The sequence below is a fragment of the Podarcis tiliguerta genome, assembly GCF_965153285.1.
Source record: "Podarcis tiliguerta genome assembly, chromosome: 6".
NCBI lineage: Eukaryota > Metazoa > Chordata > Lepidosauria > Squamata > Lacertidae > Podarcis > Podarcis tiliguerta.
Genome location: NC_139539.1, coordinates 15095394 through 15120810, shown reverse-complemented (window position 1 = coordinate 15120810; position 25417 = coordinate 15095394). Strand labels below are relative to the sequence as shown.

The following is a 25417-nucleotide window of genomic DNA, read 5'->3' as shown; positions in this document are numbered from 1 at the left end:
GGCAATATGGAGGCTAGGACTATCAATGGCTATTAGTCATGATGGCTATATGGAACTTCCATATCCAGTTTGCTGGGAAGCAACTATTGTCTTCAAGACCTGTTTGTGGGTTTCCTGGAGGCATCTATTTGCCCATCAAGAGATGCTGGACAAGAGCTAGGTGGCCTTCTAGTTTGATCCATCAACACTGGATAATACAATGTGCACATTGGAATTAGTTTTGGGTGGGTATTAGCAGCTGTCCATAGTAAGTATGCACAGGATAAATGACATACATTGTAATTAAATCCCCATAATTAAGCCCCCACTGGAATTGCACTCCTTATCATTGGTAGGCATTGCTTCTTTGCTCTCATTTTACAGTTATGTGCATTGACATCTGTTATTGCTAATTACTTCATCAAACTTCATTCGTGATCTCTTGCACTTCCTGTAAAGAAATGTTGAAAGCACCTTAATGAACAAATTAATTATGTGCAGCCCATGTTTGAGAATTAGCCTAATTAATAGTATCGCTGATACCCTTTCCCGAGTTTAAGAATGCAGTTGTCTGAGAAATCCCACTATCCATATTTATAAGCCACAGGACACTTTGACAGATGACAAGTGTTGTGATGAAAAAGCGGTCAAGGTTGCCATATTTGTATCTTCTTACACGACAGCAGTTTGCGATATGTTCAGTTTATTTCATCACAGTAATTCTCTCTGCATATTTAAATGTGGATCTAAAAGGGGCTTGTATATATCACCAATGGCTATCAGCCATGACAGCTAAGTGCAGCCGCCAGATTTGCCGACAGTAGATTTCTGATGGCCAAGAAGTGCTGTGGACAAGCCATCTTCGTCTTGCTGGTTGGCTGGACTAGATGTGCTGTTGGTCTGGTCCACTTTGGGGGCTTTCTGCACCAGGGTTTGCAAACCTTTTGGGACCTGTAGGCAAATTTGCAAGCCGGAGAAACTATGGCAGACCCTCCAAATGTTCCTATTTTCCGGGCACAGTCCCGGGTTTACAGAAGCCATCCCAGTTTCTGATTTGATCCCAGAATATTCTGCTTTTCCTTTGGACATCCCTATTTTCTTTGGAGAAATGTTGGAGGGCATGGAGTTATGCGAGCCCAAGCTAAGGAGATAAATAACTATACAACCTTCAGAAGACATCTGAAGGCAGCCCTGTATAGGGAAGTCTTTTCATTAATGTTTAACGTTTTATTATGGGTTTCAAGGGGTTTCAAGCAGGGATCTTCCCAGTTCTACCTGGAGATGCCAGGGATTTATCCTGGGACCTTGAAGCCTGGTTTGAAATAGGCAGTAGTTCAGCAATAGAACATCTGCCTAAACTCTTTCCCTGATACACTAGCTTGTTATGTGGTTTCCCCTGAGTAATTCAAGCCTTTCTGCAACATCACGCTGGTTCAGGACCACAGAACTCTCTGTTCCTCCCCACGCTCAACAGGAGCAGAAAGAACTGTGCGGAATGAGCACAATATCAGCCTGATTTGCATAATGTATCCAGGTTGCAATATCCTGGTGTCTCATTTCCTTGGCGCAGAATTAGGGCTAGGTGGGTGCAGTCCTTTCCTTCGTTTCTACCTGCATTAAACTCTTGTTTACCTCTGTGTACCTGGTGATTCCTAGGCTGGGCTCCAACTAGGAGACCAAGCAGCATGCTGAGGGAACTGTGGGCTTCAGTTTCTCCTTCCAAACAGCAGGATCTGCCCAGTCAGCCCTGGGAAGCCGCATTTTGAAACTTAATCTCAGAGTCGTTGGTTCAAGTCCCACGTTGTGTAAAAGATTCCTGCATTGCAAGAGTTGGACTAGATTTAGGCACCCCCAAACTCAGGGACTACAATTCCCATCATCCCTGACCACTGGTCCCATTAGCTAGGGATGATGGGAGTTGTAGTCCCAAAACATCTGGAGGGCCGAGTTTGGGGGTGCTGATCCCTGTGGTCCCTTCCAACTCTGCAAATCTGTGATTCTGTAAAAGAGAGGTATCTGCAATGGTCAGAGTCAAAGATGCCACAGGTATTTGTTCACACCTGAAGCATCTCTTTCGATCCCAGCAGCCCCTGCCATCTTCTCTGTTTTTAATTTACCTTCACCTCTTTTTAATTTACCTTCTTTTCTCCCCACCTCATAACCTTGATCTGTAGTTTAAAAGGGGCCACGATTCCTCTGAGCTCTCTCCTCCCTCCTACCCACACGGCTTATGTCATCCATCACATCTCCAAGACGCTATCTTGGTGAGCCAGAGTAATCTACATACCTGACTTGTATTGTCATGCAGAGCTGTAAAACGATTTGTATCGCCTTGGGGGGTGTGACATGACGCAGCACCGGACTCAGCTGCGTGGGGCTCGCTGTGAGTAAATGTGTGGTTGTGTGCAGGGCTGGCCCAAGACATTTTGGCACCTGAGGGGAACCACAAAATGGCGCCTCTGCCCGACCAGGAAAGAATGGGTAAAGCGATGATCTACACCAGGAACATTGGGGGCATAAATATCTAGACTGGGGACAAAGGTGGGAGGAGACCAGCAGTGCCTCTTATTCACCAAGAGGCCGCTGTGGAGATAGCATGGGGTGGTAACAGACCCGGTTTCCAAGAAGAGTGCATTCCTTGGAGGCCAGATTTGCTGCTCCTGTGGGCCTTGCTGCCTGAGGTAGTCACTTCACCCTGCCTCATGGGTGGGACAGCCTAGGTTTTCTGCAAGGTCACAATGTGCTCTTGAAACATAAGGCTCATCACCAAAAAAGACCTCCTCCTCCTCCTTGGTACACGCACACACACACACATTTTTATTGATCTTGTTAACATATCATTTCCAACAATCATTTAACATTAATTCTTATCTTATACAATATTTTAGACTTCCATCAACAACCTCTGAAGATTTTCCATTCTTTATCACTTATTCTGCATTTCTTAATTTCTCTATTACTTTTAATTATCATTAACTAATAATTCTCTTCATAATCTTTCTTGCAATATTTCACATAATCCTCCTTACAGAACTTCTTGCAGTCCTATGAGCATAATCTGTTTATTACAATTGCTTTTTAGATAGTTCATATATTTACTCCAGTCTTCTAAGAATCTCTGGTCCCACAGGTTTCGAATGCTTCCTGTTAATTTGTCTAATTCTGCATAGTCCATTAATTTCATTTGCCACTCTTCTTTCGTCGGTAATTCTTCTTGTTTCCATATCTGTGCCACCTCCTCCTTGGTCTTAACAGCCAGCCCGAGGAAAAGTTCTGCTGGCCAAGTGCGCCCATTCCATGGATCAACATGCAAAGGCCCATGTGGTCAAACGCATCCTACTTGCCACTGCGTGCCGTGACAAGCAGACTGCAACTCCAATCCTATGCCGGCATTGGCAGGAACTGAGCAGTATGTTGCGAATGTGCTAATATTATAAAATACTTGTGTTACAAAATGTTGTAAGTCACTTGGGGATAAGATCCTAAGGACTGAAGATATCAAGGATCAAACCTGGGAAACATCTGCTCTACCCTTAAGCTGCAGATTTGTATTGAACTTTGAAGTGTTCCACCAATATCCATCTTTCTCCCCTAGCATTTTTCCTGAAACTTTTTCCAGATGCTAAGAACGAACAGACACTGATTCCTGCCGCTACTCCTCATCTATGCAAGCACAGTGACTGAGCAGGCATAGCTAGCACCTCTTTTATAACTCATTAAAGTAGTGCAGAATCTTTGGCACAGCAACACTGATCTATTTTTGCAAAGCCAAATTACATTGATTCAGCTTGTAACCGAGAAGGGCTTGTCTGCAACTTGCAAAGTGGCATTCCTAGGAGTGTGGGTACCACTTTAACCATTGATTTCAGTATTATTATTATTATTATTATTATTATTATTATTATTATTATTTTGCAGAACTCGTGCATCGTCCTTAACTGACTGGCATTAACCTGATTTTCCACTATCAGGTCATTTTAAGCCTGGTTTCTATCAAGCCATTTAAAACTAGTTTGAAATAACTATGTCTAAATTATGCTAATCTCAGTCTGAGATAACACGGAGCTACATAGGCTTCATTAAGCGCATATGAATTGCACACCAGTTGAAGGGCTGAAACAGAAAGCTATTCAGTGGCTAAGTTAGGTTGCCATGCTTTTCAGCACTTGGCTATTCAACATATTTCTTGGAAGCTGTTGTCCAGAACACAGGTGTGAATTTAGTGTGTCAGTTCCAATGAAACACTGACAGCAGACTGTTACCTGTGAGAGCAGCCTACTTGCGTGAGCTGTATAATGTCAGAGCCATGAATTTAAGCTGGCAACATCCTCTTCCGCCAACTGGAAAATGGCAGATTTATTTATTATTTTTGGACTTGAACTATCTAAGCTGCTTTTCAACCATCTTGACTCTTGCGGCACATCCGTGCAAAATGTTTCCACGAGGGCACATAGAGGAGGGAGAAAGGTTGTTTTCTGCTGCTCCAGAGAAGCGGACATGGAACAATGGATCCAAACTACAAGAAAGAAGATTCCACCTAAACATTAGGAAGAACTTCCTGACAGTAAGAGCTGTTCGACAGTGGAATTTTCTGCCAAGGAGTGTGGTGGAGTCTCCTTCTTTGGAGGTCTTTAAGCAGAGGCTTGACAACCATATGTCAGGAGTGCTCTGATGCTGTTTCCTGCTTGGCAGGGGGTTGGACTCGATGGCCCTTGTGGTCTCTTCCAACTCTATGATTCTATGATTCTATGAAAGGCAGGACTCCACAGCGTCACCTAGTTTCACATATAAACACATATAAAACATTTTTTCTTTACCAGTGTAGCTGAGTCCTTTGACCACGCCCTTGTGTAGCTGTTATTTAAAGTTAAAATCAAAAGATTCATGCAGCTCCCAGTGCTTCATTTAGCATTTCATAAAGTTTGGCCCCTACATTTAAACAAGAATTGATTAAGTGTTGCAGCCCTAGTTTTCAGAGGTATGGCCTCCTCATTCTCCTCCCACAAAAGAAGGCAGGTTCATAGACATGCAATTAACAATTTGGAATTCCATCAGTTAGCAAATGAGGACAAAATGGCTCGGAATCATACAGTTCCTTCCATTCTTGTTGCTGAAACCTGTTCTTGCGTGTTCTGTGTTCTACCCATTAGCAAAATAATCTAAGCATTGGAGCTTTTTTTTAACCCCATTTTATTTCTTCTGAAACTTTTCTAATTGCAAATTTCTCAATTACACAGAAAGAGAGCAAACGGTGGTAATTATAACAACACAACAATAACAGTTTTCTGCCTCTAGCATGCAACTGGAAAGCCAAAGTGGGCAACCTTACACAAAAGTAGGGTGGATGCCAATTTTTTAAAACTCAACTGGAGCAGCAAAAAGCCAAAACAAGACCCCACCCTCATCCCTCACTATTAAGCATGCCAGCTGGTTTTGTTAGAATCATAGAATCATAGAGTTGGAAGAGACCACAAGAGTCATCGAGTCCAACCCCCTGCCAAGCAGGAAACACCATCAGAGCACTCTTGACATATGGTTGTCAAGCCTCTGCTTAAAGACCTCCAAAGAAGGAGACTCCACCACACTCCTTGGCAGCAAATTCCACTGTCGAACAGCTCTTACTGTCAGGAAGTTCTTCCTAATGTTTCGGTGGAATCTTCTTTCTTGTAGTTTGGGAGTTGGAAGTCAACATCTGGAAGGTCAACCTAGCTGTGATTCCTGCTTTGCAACGGGTTGGGTTAGATGGGGTCCCTTTCAGTTCTGCAATTTTGTGACTCCCTGTACCTGATATTTACAGACTGCATGTACCAAGACACAAAGTTGCTCGTGCCCAGCTCCTTAGAACCTTCTCTTCAGCAAATGAAACTCAACCTGGATTTTTGCCTTGAAATGAATCATTACTAGGTGGGTGTTTCCACTGTGCCTAAGGGAGTTAGGTACCCAGTTCCACTAAGCACTAAGCCAGGCATCTATAGTAAAAATTCTGGAGGGCATATTTTATTGTGTTTGGAGTTGCATAGACTTAACTGGAACAATCACTCAAAGGTAATGAGATAATTGTATGTAAATTATGGATCAAAATCTCTGTCAAATTATAGTTTGGCATAACCTGCTCTTGTTATCATGCCCCAGAGAATATAAGATGGGAAGGACTATCTCTTTCCCTTTTAAAAACTGAACAGTTTCTAGGGGGGGGTTATGTGGATAGTTTCATAACATTGTTTAGTCACTAGGTGGCACTGGACTTTATCTGGGTGGAATCCTAAGTTTCCTGTGTCTGCTGTGCTCTTCTTTATGAGAGTTCTTATCTGGTTTCTTGGCTGGTGTGTATTTCATGACAGGAGAGATACAATGGTGGGCAAAACCTCCTGCTACAATCCTGCTCCCTTCCTCCTTCCATTGAAGAGCATGTTCACAAAACCTGTGTGTATTCAAGCTGTACACATGTTGATTCTGTATGTGACGTGCACTTTGCATTCTTGTAGAAATTGTGAGTGCAAACTTTGCATTCTCAGTTGTCATCTATTGGCTGTACCTACTTGCAGTTTCATCAACATCACTTTAGATGTCCAGATAATATGGAGATTCTTTGGTATTTCAAAATAAGCACTCCCAGGAAAGTCATATAATGATTAGCTGTTAAAGTAGAAATGTAATTATTTCTTAATCACATCTTGTAATCAGTATCTGTAACTACTTCTCTCTCTCTCTCTCTTTTTTAACATGATCTTCTTTTGGAAATAAATCCCACTGATTTCAATGTTGCTAACTCACCAGTAAGTATGTTTAAGAACAGCAGATGTAAATCTGTTTGGACACAATTTGTCTGGTACACTCAGGATTGTCTGCCTTCAAAATGATTTAACTTCAGCCCAAATGTGTTTTCAGATATTGCCATATGCAGATGGCATAGTTTTATTTAAAAGAATCATATCGAAAACCTGAAGCACTTCCTTTGCAGAGGGGAATCATGATTTTTGTCTGCTGAGCAAATGATTTGCTGAATTTAGGATAAACGGAATCCATCTGTAAATAATAACACTGTCTATTGAATGGCCATTTGAGCCCTACAAAATAAACTCTTCTCTGGAAACATGTAAACTGTGTTCTATGGAAACATGTGTTTCGAGAATCTCTTCCTGAGATACTTATTCTCCATTTCAAACATTTGTTTGAAATAAAGGATGCAATGGAAATGCAGATATCCATTTCAGGATTTCTAACGGGTGCCTCCAACTCTATGCTGTGTTTGCTCTTTGAATACAGAGAAGCAGAATTCTTAAAACATTAGATTCCCATTCTTCTTGAACTGAGCAGCAGCAAGTTAAAGAGGAAAAAATTAGCCTCAAATTAGCATCTGATGATCTCAGCCCAGCCTTCCCTAATCCCTTCAACAAAGGCCTAAACAGAACGCTGTGCAAATGTGGATCCAAATGACATCTTTGTTATTTAAGGGTATTTATTTTATTTATTTATTTTTAAAAAATAAAATTAAAATTAAAAAACAAAATAAAAATAACTCCTTACCCTCGCTGTATTATAACTTATAAAAATTTCAGACATATGCTCCAAATTGGTTGGGGTTTTGTGCACCAAAATAATGAATGACTCGTTATTATTGGCAAAAATAGTAGCAACGGGGGCCTCCCCCAGCCCCCACCAGTAAGATCAGAAGCTCCTTTGTTAAGGCTTTGGCTTACTTTATAGTCATTTTGGCAGATGCCTCTTGGAACCAATAAGTTTGGGGAGAGGAAGGGAGGTTGGGGGGGGGGGGAGAGAGTTAAAACACAGGAAACAAGCATTGAATGGCTGCCAATAAAAATGATCACAAATCAGGGCTGCTGATGTCATAACCCCTGGGGTCAAAGGTCAGGGAAGGAATAAATGGTTCTGAAAGGGACAGCCTGTCTGGTGCAGTGAGCTCTCGTTGGCAGGCGGGTCCATCGCCCATGAGTAAATGGGGAGCACAATGGCACCCAACGTGCCTCATTAGCCGCCAAGGCCTGGGTGAAGAGAAGTGTTTGATGAGGCTTTCATGTCCCACTGCGTCACTGTGTGGTGTAAATGGAATAATTACTATGATCTAATGGCCGCCTCTTTTGCACGCGGGGGCCCTTCTGAATGGAGCCCCTTCTTTCATTTTGTGCATCGCTGGGTTGTGTAAACTGTAGGGAGCCATTCGGAATCGGAGCCTGTGAGACTGGCGGCAGGTCAGCTCCAGCCGCCTCGCCATTCACCGGGAACAGAATGAGGAGAGCGGGTAATTTACTCCCCTCCGTCTTTCACCACAAGAGTGGCAGATTGAAGGTCACACTCCATTTGACAGGGCTTGAGTCACTCTCTATGCCTCGCGCCACAGTTAGACAGATGCAAGGTAGATTGGCGGGGGCGCTCAAATGCTCGCCGTTTAATTGGAGCTCGCCCTCGGATGTGCATGTGCTGAAAGCGAAACGTTTTGCACGCAACCTGCTGCCAGGCAGACGACGTCCAAAATTGGGGTTTGGGGTATCTTGTTGTAACCGGTGCATCTTATGTACGCTAATCGAGAAATGAAGTTTTCTCGGAGATTTGATTGGCAGCGCAAACTACCTGCCCCGAGGAGCATAACCAGAATAAGTCGAATTCCCATATGCAAACAAGATTTATTTCCCATGAATTTTTCTTCTTCTTTTCTTTCCTTTCATCTCAGAAAACCCACAATTCAAACCCTTCTTCTTTTTCTTTTGGTCTCAGCAAACCCACAATTCAAAGTTTGAGATTCAGCATATTCAATCCGGGTTCTGAAACGTTTCCATTAGATTTAATCCAGCTACAGGAGAAAATTAGATTGCTAACACTGAGAAAGTGAGTCTTTATTTTGCACAGATTTGTGGCATGTCCCAAATCTTAAATCTGATGACCAAAATAGGCATAACTCACCATTTATTCTTCTCTTATGCAACCAGTGCTCAAATTACTTATGGGGGCCTTGCATTTTCTGCTGCCCCCCCCCCCAGCTATTGCTCTTTGGTGGATATGGAGGACACTAATGTGGTTGAATTAGAGGTAGTTGGGGGTAGGGCTTGTGACCCGCCTGCCATGATTCAAGCACTATATGTAACAGAGTGCCATATTAACGAAAATCTGAACTCTCCATTTAGCATATCTATCTAATGTTGTGGAAACACCTGTACATCTCAACCCTGGTTTTCAGTGAGAATGATAAAATTTTGTCCCTTAGAAGTACAGTAGTGTAGCAATAGTGGTAGTAGTTGGATAAGGACTCACAATAATCTTTCTGAGGTCACTGGGAATTTAGCATAGGCTTCAGCTGAACCAGAATCGCACCCATCACATTAAATTTAATGGTTAAATTAAAATAATTGCCTCTTCTATAGATACCCTGTTACGTTTTGTTCGCTCTCAGGGAGTTTAAGTATACAACCCTGTCTGTGGGGCATATTTAAGCATTACACGGAGCAAATTATATGCTAAGCATTGCTGCAAAATGCTTGTGTAATAAAGCAAATCATGTATCTCTCCTGAGATCAACCCACCACAGTTTCATTGTAAAGTGTCTACGATCACACCATTTATACAAAAACCTTTGTCTACCCAAATGACTGATGCTGAGACTTTAACAGACAATGTAATCACAGGTTGTCTCTGCAGAACTGTCACTTCAAAGACCTGTGGGACCTCAGTTCATAGGAACGTATGAAGCAAAATCAGATCGGCGGTCCATCGAGGTCTACATTGTCTGCTGTAACCGGCAAAGGCTCCCCAGGATTTTGGGCAACCTTACCTAGAGACACTGCAGCTCAAAATTGGTACCTTCTGCACGAGACGAAAATGCTCTACCCAGCTACACCCCTACATCAATTTAAATGATCCAGAGAGAATAAAGGCCAGTGGCACTGTGGGTTAAACCACAAAGCCTAGGACTTGCTGATCAGAAGGTCAGCTGTTTGAATCCCCGCGATAGATGAGCTCCCGTTGCTCAGTTCCAGCTCCTGCCAACCTAGCAGTTCGAAAGCACGTCAAAGAGGTACCGCTCTGGTGGGAAGGTAAACGGCATTTCCGTGCGCTGCTTTGGTTCGCCAGAAGCGGCTTAGTCATGCTGGCCACATGACCTGGAAGCTCTACGCCAGCTCCCTTGGCCAGTAAAGTGAAACGAGTGCCGCAACCCCAGAGTTGGTCACGACTGGACCTAATGGTCAGGGGTCCCTTTACCTTTACCTAAATATTATTAATAATGAAAAGCTTGAAGTTTACCTTAGAACAAACAGGTCAAGAAGAAACTATGGGAAGTTGTGAAATGTGTAATGGCACCACAGCCTGGGGCAGCCATGGTCAACCTAGTGCCCTCCAATTGTTGTGGACTACAATTCACATCAGTCCCATGTGAGGGACTGATGGGAATCATAGTCCAAAACATCTGGAGGGCACCAGGTTGTCGAAGGCTGGCCTAGGGAGATTACATAACCAGTCCTTGCCCCTCCTTCTTTAATGGGCAGATCCACCATAACTTCAAAGCAGTCCCAAGACACATTTATACACATGACTTCCTACAAAGAATCCAAGGAACTGTAGTTTCCTCCAAGAGAGGTACAATTCCCAGCAGAAACTACATTTCTCAGGATTCTTTTGAGGAGGCCATGTGCTTTAAATGTGTATAGGATGTGCTTTATGTGCAGTTAATTAAGCATAAAGTTCAACAGACACTCCACAAAGAACCAATCCAAGCAGCTCCAGCCAAACATTTTGGGAAGCAAATTCGGAAGTGAGCCCCAGCTGCCTTAAATCCCATCACTGTCCTGCAAAACAGATCGCCAAAAGCCAGAGGCCTTGGGCTTTAGCCGAGAGGCCTTAGCCCTTCCCACAGAATCCCAGTGGACAAACAAGGCCCCTGGAAAAATGGCTTGCAATGGGATAGTGTGGTTTGTTTACATCGGCCACCGAAAGGTCACTTGGACTCAATGCCCTGTTGATGGTTGGGTTGTTGTTGTGGCCATGTGGAATCCACCCCTCATCTTTCCCTCCAGGCGACATTCTGAAAGAAAGGCTAGATTGCGAATCATTCTGGAAGGTCAAATCTGGGTCAGCATCAAAGCTTTGAAGCAGTCTCGTAAATGCACATTCGTCTTATGTTAAGGCAAATTAGATTCATTTGCCAAATGGAATTAAATGTCGTGGTGCTTTTTAACACTCACCATACCTATGTATCAGCAAAAGCTTTACAACCACAGAATGCTCTTCATGGTGTATCTAGTATACTCGCAATGCAACACACCGCTGAAATCAGTATGATTGTGATTGTGATTATTTCACATCTGCTTTTTGCAATAAGGCCCCAAAGCAGGTTACAACAATATCAAAGTGCAACATTATAATCAGCAAAAACATTTGACAGCCAGAAGAACAAGATGAGTATTAAAAAAAATATGTATCTCAGGTGTCAAAGACCAAAGTAAAGCGGTTCATCTTTCAGAATATGACAATCCATTAATTATTTTCACGTGGTATCAAGCTTTCAGGCTGTAAATACTCCGGGCTGTAAGATTTTTTTTTACAGCTGCTTTACACTAAGAAAACTAAGGCTGTGCGCACACACCATACATTTAATGCAAGTTTGCCACCACCCAAGAATCCTGGGAATTGTAGTTTGTTAAGGGAGCTGGAAATTGTAGCTTTGTGAGGGGTAAACTACCATTTGAGGACAGAGGTGGATCTTCTATTAAACAAATGCAGCTTAAGCTTCAGAGCCACAAATCCAGAAGTGACTATAGTCCACATTGCGTTAAAAAATTGGGTCCAACAGACCCAGTTGGGGTCACACAACTCAAATTGAATATTTTTGTTGCTGCATATATTTCAACAATCCCAAAGTTTGAGAGTCAGTAGCACAGGTGTTGTAAACAACCCAATTGGCGAAGATAACTGTGGTTACCCAGACCTCATTGTTTGAGCTGCAGGGGCTCCCCCCCAAAAATGTAGGTCTGCCACTGTCTGATGGTTCTTCTTTAGGGCAGAAGCAGTACTTTAAATGTATGGTGTGTACGCAGCCAACACACGTTTTCTGATTTCAACACAACTTTAAGCCACTACAGCACTCACCTTTAAAAATGAAGTGGGAAGAACAGGGGGCGAGTGTGCTTAGGCTCCTAACCACTTTTGCTGTCCTTTTGACCCTTTGGGTGTTATAGGGTGGTCTTCCGAACCACGGGGCTTCCTGCACCCTTGGAGTCTCCATATGTGATTTGGAACACGGGGATCATCACACAGGGAACCACCACAAGAAGTCAAGGAGGCTCCCTGTTCCAGTCGTTTGCCCCCCAACTTGCGGTGGGTGACAAGAATGGTGAGAGGGGCAGAGCTGAGCACCTTCATTGCCACCCTCTCTGCTGGTGTGTTGCTTCTACGTGCAAGCAGGATGTCTGGGGGGGGGGGTTGTTCAAAGGAAGCATGCTTTTTGTGTCGTAGCCTTAATATGCAAAAAAAAGTCTCTCCCCCCAAAAAATATATGGTGGGTTGGGGGTGTTGCAGTTGCATTCTGTATCACATCACCGATGCAAAAATAATGTGTTAGCAGTCAATTTATACTGGACTGTTCACACTTCCTTCCACTGTTTTAGCTACTCCATTTAGTAGGAAGTGGGTGGCGCTGTGGGTTAAACCCCAGAGCCTAGGACTTGCCGATCAGAAGGTCGGCAGTTTGAATCCCTACAATGGGGTGAGCTCCCATTGCTCGGTCCCTGCTCCTGCCAACCTAGCAGTTTGAAAGCACATCAAAGTGCAAGTAGATAAATAGGTACTGCTCTGGCGAGAAGGTAAACGGCATTTCCGTGCGCTGCTCTGGTTCACCAAAAGCAGCTTAGTCATGCTGGCCACATGACCCGGAAGCTGTATGCCGGCTCCCTCAGCCAATAAAGCGAGATGAGCGCCGCAACCCCAGAGTCGGTCATGACTGGACCTAATGGTCAGGGGTCCCTTTACCTTTTACCATTGTCCAGTCAGGTGGGTGTCGTTGGCTGTCACCCATAGATATTTTTTTTTTAATCCCCAATTCCTGATATTCACATGACGAAACGAAACAATAACATACATTGGCTGCAGTCTGGATATCAGAATCAGGAGACAAGTGATTCACCAATGAATACTAATATTCTCCCCACTGAATACAATCCACAATATATTCAAAGGTTCATCTTCATTTTCAGATTTTGCTTAGGGCTTCTGTTAAGTGGTCAACCCAATCAAAAGCAGCAACGCTCAAATTATCCTCAAAAATGGTTACATTTGAATAATCCGTTTCCTTGAGGTGTTCCCGTTGTAGGTGGAGTTTGGAATGCAGAGAGCAGCAGACCCCCTTGCATTTTTCCTTGATTATGTTTAATTACTTTTGAGGGTTGAACGAGCTAGCACTATCCCCCTCAGGCACCACCGACTGACAAGGACGGCTTTTAAAACCATTTATAGGGCTTCACATCATCAGGTAACTAACAGACCAAAACCGACATGAAAAGAAAGTGTATTATTACTCCTAACTATTATTAAAACAGTTGTATTTGCTTTTGCAGCCCTGTACTCTCAGAATAGGATAATTTGCGGGTCATTTAAAAATGCTGTGGGTATTAAACTAAAGAAAAAGCAGAAGCAGTAACGGAATGGTTCAGTATGATTTTAGACAACAGAGATACTTTATTCTTCTCTCCAAAACCCTGTGATTGGGGTTAGGGTTTCGCTGTTGCCACAAAAACGAGAAATAAATTAACTGTTTTTCTCAGGAAGAAGAGAAATTAACTGTTTTACTAATGCCCAACCACAATTCAGAAATGATTGTTTCTTTTTCCTGGGGTTGATCTAAAAATTGTCATGCGTTTTCATGAACTAAGTTTTATTTAGACCTGTGGGACTGGATTCGACTAATGAGTCCTGTGCTATGAGAAGCCAGTGCAAGGGCTGGCTCCTGCTAACACAATGGGGCATCCCCCACTCCCCTTCCCCCACCCCAAAATTGGCTCAGGGGCATTAGGAGATACCCCAAATCAGCATGTGATGGGAGGAGAGCGGGGATTAAGCTTGCACTGACAGAATGATTTCCATAGCACTGCTTTGAATTCCTCCCATTGACTTAACCTGGTTGTGTACCTAAGTCATGTAGCTAGACGGCAGCTGATAGGAGGTACTGGCAAACACAGTGGTGCCCACGGGCATCGTGTTGGCAACCCCTGGAAGTCAACGATACTGCTCTAAATGGACAAACGCCCAAATTTGTTGTTTGTCTCACTTCCAACAAGCCACAAGCCATAATAAACAAACCACAAGCCCTGGTTTTCAAATACCTAATGGTTTGCACAAACAATGGCTTAGCTCTGGGTCGGAGGCAGCAGGAGGACCAGGAGAGGAGGAAAGCGGCTAAGATTAGTTTCTCATTAATAGTGCTATCTGGAAATGAAGCCATTGTCAAGCATATCTTTGCCATTGTACATGCATGAAGCTTTTTCAAATGAAAGTTGAAGTTCCCCGGAAACTGGATTGTATCCAAGGCCACATTTTCTGTGCACGTGCCTGAAATCATGTCATACACACAGCCTTGAGTATCAATCAACAGTTGAGCTAAGCCATGTTTCTGGCATTACACCATTCAAACTGGAGCGTGGGAAGCAGCTGCCAAGTTCTGCCCTTCAACGTTCCCCACCATGGTTCACTCTCTTGCCATGGCTGCTCCTCTGTTCATCTCCTGGATTGTGTCCAGGCTACATTCTTCTAAACTGGTCCAATGCACCAAAATATCCCAAGACTGTTTTGCTCAGACAGCTTGAGTGGAAAGTCACACTGGGTCTCTCCAGCACCAGCCAAAGCTTGGCTAACTCTTTAAATATCTCCCTGTCTCTATTGAGCTTTTTATCTGATAGGCAAAGATCTAGAGACAGCTCTCTCGTAGCTGATTCCATGGCAAAAAAAACCCAGATTTTTTTGCATCACTTTTAATTGGCTTGTTGTTGGAGACAAGATTTAAATCCTGTTTGGTCACTTAAACCCTGGGGATAATGAAAACAGGAGGCAGAGAGAAGGACTAGATTTTGCCTTCTGGCCAAATCTCTGAACTCTATATGATCTTTCAAACCTCTCTCTCTCTCTATAGCAGGGGTGGGCTGAACCTGGCTTCTTTGGAAGGAAGGACAGGATAGATAGATAGATAGATAGATAGATAGATAGATAGATAGATAGATGATAGATAGATGATAGATAGATAGATAGATAGATGATAGATAGATAGATGATAGATAGATGATAGATAGATAGATGATAGATAGTAGATAGATAGATGATAGAGATAGATAGTAGATAGACAGATGATAGATTAGATAGATAGTAGATAGATAGATAGACAGACAGACAGATAGATAGATAGATGATAGATAGATAGATAGATGATAGATGATAGATAGATAGATAGATGATAGATAGATAGATAGATAGATAGATAGATAGATAGATAGATAGATGATAGATAGATAGACAGATAGACAGATGATAGATAGATAATAGATAGCCTTACAGATATAGACTCCAACTCCTATCATACCCAGCCAAGATGGTCCATGGTCAGATATGTTGGGGGTTGATAGAATCATAGAAGTGTAGAGCTGGAAAGGACCCCATCTGGTTAGCCACTGTGAGAACAGGATGTTGGTCTAGATGGGTTCTTAACTTAGCATTCCTCTGTAGCATTATGAGAACTCAGCATGTCTATTTGAAGCTGCCTGGCATTGTGTGCAGTAGTGCAAAGTATAGCTGCCACCCTCTGGGCAATAAGCCCTCCGGGCCCACAAAAAATAGAGCGAAAGCACTTGAGGATACTTGGTTGGGACCCCTTCAATGCATGTTTTATCCTTTACTTGAGAGCAATGTTTTATCACACACACACACTGTGTTGCAAAACTACCACATCATGTCTGCTATGTTTAAAGACACCCTTGATCTTGTCAATTCATCAGAGAAATTATCACTATGTGAAAAACAAGTTTTCAAACTTGTCTTTAAAGCAAAAACTAATAGTATAGCTAATCATGTAAGGATGTGAAATTGAAAACTCAAAACTGCTGTTCTCGGGAATTACTGGGAAAGATTGGAATAATCAAACCATTATTAGCCTCCCAATATATATCTGCTCAAATGACTTCTCGCATTAGGATGTTTATTAATAAGCAATAAAATGACATCTTTGTTCTGTAGGGCTTGTTTTTTAGAGATGGTCCGTTTTTCCTGAAATATGGACAATCAAACTGTTTATCTTTTTCACATGCTTTTTCACATCCTGCCAATTACATCACAAGCATTTCCAATTGGTCTAGACGGGTATGTGGTGAAATCCACATGAGGTTTTACTTGGAGATTGGGACATATTATCCTTGTGAACTACACATGCCTCAAGTCCTTTATCTAGATGGTGAGGAACCAACTTTTGGATATTGAAACTGTCATTTCATAGACCACCTTGGGCTGCTTTGAACTGAACTCATGCTGATCTTCGGCTACTCTGCCGGGGAAAATGGGATCATAGTGGAATGAGCATGGATTTGTTGTTGTTGTTGCTGCTCTTCTTCTTCTTCTTCTTCTTCTTCTTCTTCTTCTTCTTCTTCTTCGCCTAACCCTTTCTCCCAAAGGAGCCCAAGGTAGCAAAAACATCATTGATAAAACGGTACATTAAAAGCAGTAAAAACAGTTTAAAAACAATTCCATATATGAAAACAATTCAAATGAAGATGAACACTGGCATAAACATCTCTACTTAAATGACTTATTGAAAGAGGATGGTCTTCAGTAGGCAGTGAAAAGACAAAAGACAGTGTCTATAATATTTTTAGGGAGGGCAGGATTCTAAAGTTAGGTGCACTAAAGGCCCAATTCCTATATTGTACAGAATGGACCTCCTGATCAAATGGTATCTACAGATGGTATCTGTGTGGTTTTTTTATTGGTATTTTTAATGAGTATTTCAGACTGTCTTAAAAACATCACAGGAAAATAACAGAAGATGAACTTGAAAACAAATGCATAAGTGGCCATGCTAGAATAGACTTGGGAGGTTCATTCAGCAGTGACCATCAATCCAGTAGCGCTACTCCTCTAGCTGTCTCCACAACTGACTGGCTTTTGCTCTGAGTTCACTTCTCAGGTAAGGTTGTCTAGGTTTCTGGCTTCCACCTGCACATTTGGAATATTGAGGTTTGCTCTGACGATGATCTTGGTCAATGCAATTTCTTTACCTGTTAATGATAGCACAGAGAACAGCAACACATACAGATTACTTTGACGTACAGAGTTCGGTGTATGAATTTTTCATCTGGCAGCCCTGGAAAAGGTTGTGACTTGGCCAGCACAATGATTCTTCAGCATTTCACTAAGACGAACAGCCAATGGACTTGGCCCTTTGGTTTGGGAGCCATTTTCTGTATTCTCTATGATTCAGGTTGTATAGCTTTTGCCCCTTTCCCAGCTCCCTTTATATTTCCGGTTAACCAGACCTGGCTCCAGGTTTGGAAGGGGTGGCAGTCTGGGCACAATGGCCCCAGTTAGCTCCCAGTTGAAATGCATCAGTTGTACTTCTGTCTCCAATGGTAGTTGGTCCTGCCAGGGCCCTGGAATCTGCCCCAGCATGCTGGAGCCAGGCTAACAGGTAGACTTTGTGAAATGATCAAAGAGAATTGTGGTTCTTCCTGGTTTTACAAGATGATGGGTAGAGATAAAAAGAGATTAATAAAGGAAGGGTTTCCTGTAGAGAGGAAAGTGAGGTGCCTATTTTGGAAATGCTGTTTGCCTTTTTCTCTTGACAGAGCACTCCTGGGTTACATTTAACCACCATAGCTAATAAGGTCAATAGACAAATATAAGATGGGGGACACCTGGCTTGCCAGTAATACATGGCTAGGGGTCTTAGTAGAACACAAGTTTAACATAAGTTAACAGCGAAAAATAAAAATAAAAATGCTATTCTGGGCTGTATCAACAGATGTAGAGCATCCAGATCAAGGGATGTAATAGTACCACTCTATTCTGCTTTGGTCAGACCACACCTGGAGTACTGTGTCCAGTCCTGGGCATCAAAATTTAAGGAACTTGGCATGCTGGAACGTGCGCAGAGGAGAGCAACCAAGATGACCAAGGATCTGGAAACCAAGCCTGATGAGGAATGGTTGAGGGAGTTGGGTAGGTTTAGCCCAGAAAAGAGGAGACTGAGAGGGATTATGAAGGCCATCTTTAAATAGATAAGGAGCTGTCACACGAAGGATGGAGCAAGCTTGTTGTCCCCTGCCCTGGAGGGTAGAACCAGGACCAATGGCTTCAAGTTACAAGGAGATTCTGACTAGATGACTCTTGGGAACTGCTTCCAATTTTATGATTCTATGATTCCTTAAGTACGGTACTTTCTAGATGATCGGTTTATTGATTATTTTGATTTGCTCGCAGGGAGATTAAATGTTGTTGCATCAAACAAGTGTTGCCCCACGCCTTACGTTTTCCTGTCACTTTCCTTAATACAAAAAGTCCAATCTTTTGGGGAAGTGAGTTGGTTGTACAAGACCTCCGAAACAATTACGTCACCTGAAATTGCTGGTATGTGGTTGAATATTATCTGAAAACAACTTCAGTCTGGAAACAACCCAAATCTTTCAAACAAGTCAAATGCCAAAGCCTATTTGCATCTAATGTCTATGCTCTGAATCCTGGGTTGCTAGTCCTGTGAATATATTTTCTCTCTCTCTCCTACACTTAGAAACCCCATCCTTTTGAACATTGTCCTTGCCACAAGCATTGGCTACAGCTGAAGGTAATTTACATCCGATGAGTACAACCTTTCACCTTAAAAGGAAGTCATTAAGAAAAAAGAAAGAATGTGAACACAACATTCTTCTCACAAATATATGCACATAATCTATAAGCAGAAGTTTTGTGCTTGGCTTGCAACAAGTGTGATCGTAATTTTTTTAATGGATTTATTCCCCTTTCCAAGAATTTAAAGTGTGCCCTAAATGTAGCAAATAACTTTCTCTCTTCAAGTTTCATGAATTCTGACACCCAGCACATTTACGACTTGTTGTTCCCAATTGACTCATAAGATCTAATAGATTAAAGTGGGCAATTAAATCAGATATATAATAAGCAACTCCAAAAAACCCCGCTGCATATGCATTCTTTGTCTGTTTGAAGGCTTGCCCAGATTTTAAATGACTGGTATCTGCGCGTATGTGCCAAAACCTGAAGAATTTGCATGTGTTTGATAAGGCATTTCACTTTATACAAGGTTAAGCCCCTGAACAAAACTCATGGAAATGCATAAAGTGCTTTCTTTCCATTCATGGCTGATGTCCAGGGAGAAAATTTCAATTGTCATGACCAATTTTTTTAAAAAACACAACAACACATGAATAAGCAAACTTTTCCCTAATAGTAGACTGGTTCCTGTGTATACAAAGCTCCTAGACTTACAAGCTTCTGTCTCTTACACAAAAATTTGGCATCGATGTGCTCTGTGCTGAACAAATTTGATCTTTTTGATTACTGTTCGAATGTTCTGGCCAAATGACATGGTCAAATACTTACGTATCTGTGCCTTGTTGACAACCCTGCCTCTGAAAAACTGTGTAATGGTGTTGTTTCGCTTTTCCAGAAATTGTTAGGGCTGGACCTTGCCATGTTGGTTAAAAAAAGGTAAAGGTACCCCTGCCCATACAGGCCAGTCTTGACAGACTCTATGGTTGTGCGCCCATCTCACTCAAAGAGGCCAAGGGCCAGCGCTGTCCGAAGACACTTCCGGGTCACGTGGCCAGCGTGACATCGCTGCTCTGGCGAGCCAGAGCCGCACACGGAAACGCTGTTTACCTTCCCGCTAGTAAGCGGTCCCTATTTATCTACTTGCACCCAGGGGTGCTTTCGAACTGCTAGGTTGGCAGGCGCTGGGACCGAAAGACAGGAGCGCACCCCTCCGCGGGGATTCGAACCGCCGACCTTTCGATCGGCAAGCCCTAGGCACTGAGGCACAGTGCCACCCGTTGGTTAGAGGGGCTTTAACCCTGTACTCCCTGCTGTAGTCCCAATGCACATCTAGGGCTTGTGCCTGCAGCTTGCAATGGGGATGGTGAAATCTTGTCCTCATGGAGAGAGCTCTTTGCATCAGCTGAGAAGTGTGCCAAAAGCACACACTAGCGCCTAAGCAGTGAAGCCATCCTGCTCATTCATGGCCACTCCTTCAATTGTTGTTGTTGTTGTTTAGTCGTGTCCGATTCTTCGTGACCCCATGGACCAGAGCACACCAGGCACTCCTGTCTTCAATACCAAACACCTAAAGATGTCTCAGGTTATGTCCTGCATGTGTCCATCATAATACAGAGACAGAATTTGCACCCATCCTCTGCCTTACAGTGCCTCAAGCACAAATGAAGTCTGTTCACACATCCACCTAAACATCATCAAACATAGAGAAATAAAGCAATCCAAATGCGTGTGTGATCCAAGCTTTAGCATACTTAAAATTTCAAGTGCCTAAAACCCGAGTTTTTCAAGTGTTTTAAACCTGAGTTTAAAAAGCAAACTCATCATGCCCAAAAGCCAAAAAAGCAGACAGTTGATTGCATGCACAAATTTACCCTGCTCTATCCCCGTGTGTTTTGCAAACAAACGCTGCCTTCGGGGGACAACTCTGACAAAGCCTTCTGCCACATAAAAGCATGTGGGTTTGCAGACGAGGTTTGTGTAAGCAAACAGCAGTATTTGAGCATGTACATATATTCCTTGATGGATTGAGGATGTGCCATACTCAGATGTGAAAAGTCATTGCAGCTTTGAAATACGTGTCCCCCCCCCCCCACATCTCTGTTTACACACAGTGATTTGTTGGCCTCTTGTGATGACAGTTGTGGTGGTGTTATTATCCACGGAGCATTTCAGGAAACCGACACAGTTCTGTGAATCATTGCTAGAAAGGAACAAGAAGTAGGGCTGGTGGTTTTTGTTTCCACTATTTATTTCAAGGGAGAGGCAGCCTGCAATCCTTTACCCCAGAGAAATGTTCCCCTGAGAAATCTGCTTATACTAAAGCAGACGCTGCAGGAACTCAAGGTTGGATCATTCAGGCCTCTTCTTCACCTGCTGACTACAAATGTGCCTCAATCAAACAGAAGATAAAGCATTTGTTTGGGCAAGAGATGTGGGACACAATGTTTGAAGACTGGGAAAGGTTGTGGAGGAAAGGGATCAAGTTTACTGCATGTACGGTGTTAAAGGAAAATATATTGATGTATAGATGGTACTTAACCCCTGTAAAATTAGCAAAGATTTATCATAATAGTGATAATCTATGTTGGAAATGTAAAGAAAAAGAAGGTACCTTTTATCATATGTGGTGGACTTGCCCCAAGGTGAAAGACTTCTGGAAGAAGATTTATAATGAACTGAAAAAAATGTTGAAACATACATTTATTAAGAAACCAGATGCCTTTCTTCTTGGAATAATACCGGTAGGTCTGGAATTGCCCAAGAAAGATGTTAGATTGTTTTTGTATGGCACAACTGCTGCTGGGATTTTGTTGGCCAAGAACTGGAAAACACAAGAAGTGGCAACAGTGGAGGAATGGCAGATGAAGATGATGGACTTTTGGGAGCTAGCCTACCTGACCGGAAGAGTCCGTGACCAGAAGGAGGAGGAGTACCAGGAGGAATGGATGAAATTTAAAGACTATTTAGCTAAATATGCTAAGATAACCTAAATAGAAATACTTGCAAGTACCAGATTGGCTTAGGATTTAAATATGTGATGTTCTAGAATAATATGTTTAAAATTAATATGAAAAGAAAGAAAGATGTTACTTGACTAAGTAAATTTTATGAGAAATTAGTTTTGGAAAACTGTTACAATGATATACATTGAAACTCAGCAGGGGGGATTCGAGGAAGTCACTTAATAATGTTAACAAAAGTGGAATTATTACAGGATTTATGTTTGTTTGTTTGTTTGTTTGTTTATAAATAAAAAAAAATGTTTTTCAATTAAAAAAATGAAAAAAAGAAGATAAAGCATTTGTTATCACCTTAAGAATGCTCTGCAGGGGGAGTCAGCTTGCACATGCCAGCCTGTTCAACATTTTACATTCAGCATGGGATGAATCAGAATCCTCATGGCAAGTTTTCCAAGCCTAACATTTCACTTCATTGGCTAGAGCAGAGCTTTTCAAACTGTGTGTCACGACACATTAGTGTGTCGGCTGCAGTGTGTTGGTGTGTTGTGCAAACACACTCCATGCTCCTCCCAGGGCTGGAAAGGGGTTTGTTTAACCTCTGGTTTGCTAGTAAAATTGAATTACTGTGTCATGAAATGATGCATGTTTAAAATGTGTGTCACCAACGTGAAAAGTTTGGAAAGCTCTGAGCTAGAGTATTGGACCAGGGAGAACAAAGTTCAAATCCTTACTCAGCCGTTGAAGCTCACTGTGTATCCTTGAGTCTCAGCCTAACCTACCTACAGGGCTGTCTTTACCCAGGGGTGCAAGGGGTGGGGGCCCCCCTGGCGCCGAATTCTGATGGGCACCAAATGTATACCTACTGTATACCAGTCCCTCTTGATTGGCGGTAGTGAAAAGCAATAGAGCAAAAGTCCTCAGCTCCCTCCTCCGTCGCTCTGTTACTCCATAGCAAGTCAGGAAACGAAAGCAGTTATTTCTGCCGCATCATTGTTACAGGTGAGTGATTTTCCTCCCCCAAAACCCCCCCAAAAAAGGTCAACAACTTTGAGTCCCCCCCCAAAAAAATATGGAGGTGGCTAAACTAAATTTGGGGGTGCTGGGTGGATCTGGGATAATAATAATAATAATAATAATAATAATAATAATAATAATAATACTGCCCTATACTGGTAGGTCTCAGGGCAGTTCACAAAACAAACTTTGACTACAATACCACAAAATACATAATAAAAATTAAAACTATTAACAATATAGTATATAAAAACTAATAAAAAACACACTCCCCAATGAAACCCCTAAACAATCACCCAGCCCACAAATACAAATATAAACATTAACATATAACATTTAAAAACAATTGAAAGCAACCCCACCCCCTGAATAAAACAACACCCACCCAAGTTAAAAATCCCATCCTGTTAAAACAAGGGTTTTGCCAGGATTGTTGCAAGGTTGTTGCAAGGATAAAACGGGAAGAAGGAAAGCCATGCGTGCCACCTTGAGCTCCTTGGAGGAAAGGTGGAATATGATGATGATGATGATGATGATGATAGATGGCCACATGCCCTACTTTACAGAGGACAGCCCCTCTTTGATTGAGTCCTCTGCTTGAAGGGCTGCCTAGCCCATGTTTGGTTCAGAGATAAGGGACCTAAAGAACAGGGGTCTTGAAGTTGCCCATCCACAGACAGCATCTAGAGCAGACACAAAGATGACCTGGGCACAGTCTTCCCCGCTTAATGAGTTGCACTTCTGTTTTAAATTACAAAAATATTTAAATTGCATATTGCACTTCCATTTTAAATTGCAGAAGTTTTTTTCTAAATACGGTGACTAAACTTATAAATCGGCACATGCAGATTTCAGGCAAATCAGCACCCTCTCTGCTGTGTCTCCCCCGACCCCTCCCCCCCCCATTTCTGGCAATGCATTGCCTCCTTTTGGCCGCTGTGTTAAGTGGCTGCCCTAATGCTTTCGCTTTACGTGCTAAGCACTCCAATGTGCAGCCTCAGCTACAGGTTAGCAAGCGCTGAGTAATTGTGAGCTTCGCGCTGCCACTGTTGACAGTGTGATCCCCTATTGTCTCAAATCCTCCATCATTAGCTAAACGCCAAGCTTGAACTGTGTGCAACGACATCAGGATATCTCTGCCCTGCAGGGATTTTTGTTTTGGGAGGGCAGTTGCTGTTTGATTCTGAGGCCCAGTGAATATATTCTGCTAGTTGTAGTTTGGGGGGTTGCCTTCCTTTGCTCGAGTTGGGGGAGCAGAAGAGTTGGAATGCAAAAAATATATAATTTTTTTTGGTGAAAAGTCTTTTAGCAGCAGCAGCAGCATCTGTCAGAGAAATGAAGCTGATCAACAAACAGTTTCACTGAGGAGAGAGAGAGAAATTAAGCTCTGGCTTTTATGACACACAAGGCATAAATTAAATCATAACTAGAACAAGATTCCTGACAAGAAGTGATGACAGGTGTTGTGAATAAGCTGACGCACAGGCCAGGGCCCCGAATAACAATTGTCAGTCATCGGCCATTTTATAGTTTCTAGGGAAAGCGTTGCAACAAAGTGCAAGGCTTGATGATCTGCATTCCTTTTAAAGTCTTGGAATAATTTCCAGGATAAATATTTGTTTTCTGAGGAGGCACAAAGGACATATGTCTGGAGCGGCAGTGTTATTTCTGAATATTTCTTATGAAGCTGCGAATTTGCATAGTGTGGTGCTCTAGGAAGCAATGGGGGTGGGAGAGAGAGAGAGAGAGAGAGAGAGAGAGAGAGTGTAGGGGCAGTTAAAAAAATGTAACAAATGTCCTGTCCTCCGATAGTCCAAGTCGTGTACCTCTGTGGCCTATGAACAATAGCAGGTAGGGCTGTCTGTTTCAAAAGGTAGGGATGCCCAGGGTTAATGTCATTTTAGACTGTAGAGAATGGTTTGGGTGAAGGGGCTTTCATACTTTCCAATATTTTTCCATTGAAAAATGCTCTATGTAGTAGGGATGCTCTATGTAGTAATAGTAGTAGTAGTTATATATATACTGCCCATCTGACAGGGTTGCCCCAGCCAGTCTGGGCAGCTTCCAACATATACAAAAACATAATAAAACAGTAAACATTAAAAAAAAACTTCCCTGTACAAGGCTGACTTCAGATGTCTTCTGAAGGTTGTGTAGTTACTTATCTCCTTGGCTCAGGGGTCACATAACTGCATACCCTACAACATTTCTCCAATGAAAATAGGGGTGTCCTAAGGAAAAGCGGGTCGTTCCAGGATCAAATCAGAAACTGAGATGGCTTCTGTAAATCTGGCACTGTCCCTGGAAAATAGGGACACATGGAGGGTCTGGGCTTTTTAGAGTGTATGGCTTCACTACCTCCAGAATGGGGTAAGCCAGCCCTGCTGTATTTGGGGATCTTTCTGTTAATTCTGCCCAGTGGGACTTGTGCTCAGTGGTACCCCTGGAAATGCAGGAGGAGGCTGTAATCTGAGCACAAAGAGAAGGTGAATATTGCTTGTGTCTGCTTTGAGCTGCTTCTGACAGCAGCATCAGAGTTGCAGACTTCTGGTCCCATAAGAGGCCCTCTCCAAGCCAGCTCACACTTTGAATTAGAATCACAGAATTGTAGAATTGGAAAGGAACCTGAGAGTCATCTAGTCCAGTCCCTGCAATGCAGGAATCTCAACTAGAGATTCAGATGCGGCAGGCGATCATTCATG

General features: G+C 42.6%; 1 long non-coding RNA gene across 1 annotated transcript in view; it reads right to left on the bottom strand.

Moving 5' to 3' along the window:
• Positions 1-16735: 16735 nt before the first annotated feature.
• LOC310680464 overlaps positions 16736-25417 on the bottom strand; it is a 114645-nt gene continuing 105963 nt past the window's right edge. The window contains exon 3 of the long non-coding RNA XR_014512790.1: positions 16736-17234. This is a non-coding gene — a long non-coding RNA (uncharacterized lncRNA). The remainder of the gene's footprint in view (positions 17235-25417) is intronic.